The 6,015-nt window shown below is 40.8% G+C and overlaps 1 pseudogene; it reads left to right on the top strand.

The window, feature by feature from the left end:
- The first annotated feature begins 1,949 nt into the window (after nt 1-1,949).
- On the top strand, nt 1,950-2,663 carry LOC100423863 (homeobox protein VENTX pseudogene; annotated as a pseudogene).
- Nucleotides 2,664-6,015: the final 3,352 nt, after the last annotated feature.

The raw sequence follows: 6,015 nt of genomic DNA, 5'->3' as shown, positions 1-6,015 counted from the left end.
AAATTGGCTACTTACTCTATTTCCAAGCCATAACTAATATGTAAGAACCCAGAGGAACCCAAATCTTTGGGTTTCTCATCTGTAGATTCAACCAACCACAAATAAAAAATATCAGAGAAAAAATAAATAAATAAATAAAGAACAATAAAAAATAATGCAAACAAAAGATGGTATAACAGCTATTTATATAACATTTACATTGTATTAGCTATTATAAATAATCTAGAGATAACTTTAAGTACATGGGAGAAAGTCCATAGATTTATATAAGGGACTTCAGTATCCTCTGATTTTGGTATACACAGAGACCCTATAATCAATCCCCCACAGATACACAGGGACAACTGTAAAGTTAATATGTTACAAGGGATTATGTATTAGATAATAAGGTAAGTTTAACACTTAAAGTATGATTGTGAAACTGGTCATATGTTTGAATCACAATGCAATTTAAGTTAGATGTCAGTATCAGATACAAAGTTACTCTCCTACCTGTGACATTTTTAAATTCACTTCCATGTATCTCCAAATGAACTTCTCCCATAACATAAAAACGGAAGTCAATGAAAATACCACATATTGAAACAAAGCAAAAGGATATGTAACTGCCTGAAGGGTTTTTTCCTGCTTGCCCTACAAACAAAATTACTTCACTGAGAAAACAAAGAGTTTAATTCACATGAAGACACCAAGGGGGCAGATGGACTTACTACTCAAAGTTGTTCAAGGACAGTTTGGTGGGCTGAGTACTAGGGAATAGGGAATGTTGATTGGTTGGGGATGAAATCAGACGGGTATGGAAAGCAGTAAAGCTGTGCTGAGTCAGCCTCTGGGTGGGGGCCACAGGACCAGTTAAGGTATGAGTTTCAGGGCTGGGTGGAGTCAACTGGTCATGAGAAATGCAAAAGTCTGAAGAGACTCTCAAAGGGCCAATCTTTGGTTCTACAATAGTGATGTTATCTATATGAGTGATTAAGGAAGTTACAAATCTTGTGACCATAACAATGGCAGGTTATTAGTGTACACTGCCTACATCTTAGCAGAATTCAGACCCCTCTCATAAACATAACCTTGTAGACTTTCATTAATTTTACAAAGGCAGTTTAGTTTTGGGAGGAGCTATTATCATCTTTGCTTTAAACTTAAACTATAAGTTCTTCTCCAAGTTAGCTTGGCGTATGCCCAGGAGTGACCAAGGACATCTTGGAGGTCAGAAGCAAGATGAAATCAACTGTGTCAAACTTCTCTTACTGTCAATAATTTTGCAAAGGTGGTGTCAGGTATATTTTTAAAATTATGGATATAATATTTACATTAGTAAAGGATAAAAGGATAAAAATCGTGAGCAAAATGTTCAGCTTGTCTGAAAAAGGAACACAAAATAAATGCAAGAAGAAATAACTAACATGAGAATATAAATTACTAAATTAGCGAATCAAGATTCAATAGAGAAGATGAACAAAGCCAAAGCTGTCAGTGGAAAAAAAAAATGAAAAGAATTAATAAAAGAGGCAGATTTTTCTCGAGTATTATAAAAAAGTACAGATGTACATACGCAATAAAATGGAGAATAAAATGAACACTAATATACCATTGAAACCGTCATTGCAAAATTATGACCGAGACAGTGAAAGAGATCTAACCTAACCAACTACATCTTGCTTCTAACCTCCAACCCGTTCTTGTTCATTCCTGGGCATAGGCTGAACTTTGAGAGGAACTTAGCCTTTCCCAAAACAAACCTCCTTCTTGCCTAAGAAGCAGACTCTCTTTGTAGGACTAAGAAATTAGCCACAAGATTAGAAACTACGGTTTAGGAGTCATGCAGCTGGAGGCTACAAGATTCTGACTCACCCTAAACTGCTTCTAAGATTAGTGCTTGAGAGGAGAGAGGAGCCACCCCGGCTGCAGTAAGGGACTGGGGTGGGGGCCCAGGACAGAGAGGCTGCATGACCCTGTTCTGTGAAGGGCTGAGTAAGGAGCCAAACTCCTGGCGGCCCCGTGTTCGCACAACTTTCAGCACAGAGCAGGTCCGCGCCTTGGAAGGCGACTTCTGGCACCACCAGTACCTGGGCCCTCTGGAGCGGAAGGGGCTGGCCAGGGAGATGCAGCTCTCAGAGGTCCAGATAAAAACCTGGTTTCAAAACTGCTGGATGAAACACGAACGGCAAATGCAGGACTCACAGCTCAACAGCCCCTTCTCGGGGTCGCTCCACGCGCCCCGGCTTTCCACTCACCGTCTTCCGGTCTTGCCAAGGGCCTGCAGCTGCTGTGCCCTTGGGCTACCCTGCCAGGGCCCCAGGCTCTGATGATGCCCCGTGGCTCCTGGGAGTCTCTGCCAAGTGGAATAAGAGCCCCTGGCCTCTGCGTGGCCTTCCTGCTGCGGGCAGCCTCTGGTGTAACACCCCCCAAACCCAGGAAGTGGCGTGGATACGCTGGGACCAGCCCTGTCCGCAGGGCCCTGGGGCCTGTGTGCTCTGCCAGAGACAGCGGCTGCATTTTCAGCAAGCGCGTCTGACTCCATGTCTCCCACACACGCGGCCTGTGCAGATGGCACCTGGCACCTACCCGGAGGACTCAGCTGTTCTGCTTACGTCCTGGCGGCACCTTTCACCCTGACCCACGCAAAGGTTCTGGAGATTTCTGGAGAATGTATTTGTTAAAGCCACCTCTTCAGTGAAAGTTACCAAAAGGGTTGGATTAGGAAGTAAATGAAAGGTCGGTGAACAGAGTCAAAGGCAGAAGTGGGCTTGTTATGGGTAGGGCTTTCAGCATATGATAAAAGGATAATTTGTTTTTAAAAATGTGTTGGAAAAACTGTTTTGCAGTTGGAAAAAGTAAAGGTTGTAAGCTTTGTGTGTAAAAAAGAAAACCATGAAGGATTGGAAGGGAATGCAGGTGTCGCGTTTATAAGCTTGTGGTTCGAGTTCCTCCTAACAAGGACTCCAAAGCTGGAAAGCAGGAGGGAACAAAGGTGAAAATTAAGGCGGGGCGCTGGGGCCCTGCAGAGCGGTCTAGGCCTTGCATGAGCCGGGAATGTGCCCGCAGCCTGCTGGGGGCTGCTCTTCTCGGGCCAGGGAAAGCAGGGCAGCCGGGACCTGTGACTGTGCCTGGACTGAAGCCTTCCCGCACGTCCCCACCCTCCAGCATGTGCTCACCTGTCCTCCTCCTCGCAGCAGCCTCGGGACAAAACAGAGTGACTCAAAGACAGCACTTCCTGCAGAAACTCCGGAAGTGCCCAGAATGGCAGTCACGGAAGCCCCTCCCGGGGAGGACTCTCCCTCATCGATGGACGGAACATTGTTGGTGCAGTCCTGACTGCACGCACCGAACCTTAGACAAGGGCGCATCCGTCCACGTCGCCCCAGAGTGTCCAGGAGGTAGGCAGCGCAGGGCGCCCAGATAGACGGGTTCAGCCTGCAGGACTGCGAGGCGACCTGTGAAACCGACCTAGGCATCCCAACAGGAACAAAAGCGTGGTCGTGTGGCCGTGTCCACAGCAAGTTCCACTTTCCCCTTGCTCATTTCTGCATTGTTGGAAGTGTTTTCAACCAGCACGTGCTTTTATAATACAACCTCAGGTAAGAGTGGAAGAGCTGCTGTGTGTCCTAGCGAGTGACGGTGTGAAGGAAGCCTGGGCAAGGCCCTGGGAGGACAGTGGTTGGACAGGGGCTCCTGGGTGTGGCCTGGACAGCACTAATTTGTGGATGTGGATGGGGGCACATTGTCCGTGATAAAAGTACAAGTGCGCCGCAAAAAAACTAACTAACTAACTAAATAAATAAATAAATAAATCAGTGCTTGAGATACTTTGCAGACCCTGCACTTGATGGTTTAGCTAGCATCACCCAAATCCATAAACTGGCTCATCTAATCTTGTGGCCCCCATCCAGGAACTGACTCAGCACAACAAGACAGCTTTGACTCCCTGTGATTTTGTCTCTGACCTGACCAGTCAGCACTCCTGGCTCACTGGCCTCCCCCTACCCATTAAGTTGTCTTTAAAAACTCTGCTCCGCGAATGCTCTGGGAGGCTGATATGAGTAATAATAAAACTCCAGTCTCCCACACAACCAGCCAGCTCTGTGTGTATCACTCTTTCTCTATTGCAATTCCCCTGTCTTGATAAATCAGCTCTGTCTAGGTGGCGGGCAGGGTAAACCCATTGGGCAGTTACACTATTACACAGAGTTTATGAAATGTAATATTCTTCAATCAGTTTTAATAGTTTACATATTTGCAGTTAATGTTTTAATTTTCTATAACTTTTCAAATTTCTGACTTAAAGCTGTTCATAATGCCTTTTCAATCTTGATCTTAAATTTATTACTGCCCAACAGAACATTTTTGAACAGATAGTAATTTCTATTGATTTCTAAAATAAGCTACAATTTGATTACAGTTACAAATAGAGCTTAGTGGTTTCAACTGCTAAGAAATATAAGCTAACTTTTATATATCTATGTTACCATATAAACTACATGCTATATGACAATATGACAGTATGGTTATATACCTTTATACTTATATATAAATATATACCTATAGAATATACATTGTATACAATACACATATATGTTGTTTATGTGTATGTGTATTCACAATGCAAGATAAGAAAAAGATTAGTGATATTAAAATGACATTTCAAATGATACAATCATGATGGAGTTGAAAAATATAAATTAAACCTTGTCATACTTACCAGTGACAGTGTTACATTTGATGCACCCCATAAACAGATTCTTTTTGTAAATTCAATATTAATTTTTACTTAAACTTTCAGTGTTTGTAGAATTCCATTTTGTCCCTATTTTTCTTTTATTGATGACCTAATTTCAGAATCTGCATTTGTGCTAATTAGTTTCACGAATTCACTATTCACTTACAACATGTGGCTATAATGTATATGTGTGTATGTGTGTATATCTTTATATATGTGAATATATATTCATTTATTTGTAACAAACTTTTTAGTAAGGGACTAATGATTTTATTATTCACCTTTTAATATCTAAGCAATGTGCAATTATATACCATCTGAAGTTCTACGAAGGGAAATCAGGGAATATCTCTGATTTCACTGATCTGTACTTATCAAACTATACCTGCAAGGGATTGGATAATAGCTAACATCCATTTCTTGTCAACATAAATACCTGAAGGTTTTTTTTTCCTTAAACAATTCTACAAGTAATAACAACTCAAAAATACAAATCTTTTTGTAACAATTTGACTATTCTAAATATTACATGGCTCAGAGAGAGTGTAATTTTAACACAAAAATAAGTGCAATGCAAGTAGGTAATTATTAAGGATCATTATTTTGAAAGACAACAAAACAAAGCAAGATGGAAATGGGCATTTTTGAGGAAGACCATGTAGGTAATGTACTGGTTGTCCCTAACTTAGGACGGTTTGACTTAAAATTTTTCAGACTTTTTGATGGATCGAAAGTCATGTGCATTCATACAGGTACTTTGAGTACCCATACAAACATTCTGTTTTTTACATTCAGTGGAGTATTTAATAAATTGCATGAGATATTCAACATTTTATTATGAAATAGGCTTTTTTTAGATGATTTTGCTCAAATGTAGGCTAATGTAAGTGTTCTGAGAATATTTAAAGTTGGTTAGGCTAAGCTATGATGTTTGGTAGGTTAGGTGTATTAAATGCATTTGACTTAAGGATATTTTCAACCTAAGATACACTTATTGGGACTTGACCCCATTGTAAGTCAAGAAGAATCTGTATTTCTCATTACATTTTTAAAAGACTGCACGGGGTGAAGTAACCGATAGATTCCTGTGACTATTTTAATTATTCTCTCTAGCTTTGATGATAAACCTACTTTCATAGCCAAATTAATATTTTTTCCACCAACAAATGAGTATTTTTCCACCTAACAAGAGGATTTTTTTTCCTGTATTTTTCCCTGTATATGTTTTATTTTATATAAACTACCAATGTATTTTTATCATGTTGCTGCTGAAATACATGTAAGTCCTATATTCT

The sequence above is a fragment of the Macaca mulatta genome, chromosome 17 (assembly GCF_049350105.2).
Source record: "Macaca mulatta isolate MMU2019108-1 chromosome 17, T2T-MMU8v2.0, whole genome shotgun sequence".
NCBI classification, from domain to species: domain Eukaryota; kingdom Metazoa; phylum Chordata; class Mammalia; order Primates; family Cercopithecidae; genus Macaca; species Macaca mulatta.
Note: the sequence above shows the minus strand (reverse complement) of the source record. Positions and strands in the feature narration are given on the sequence as shown.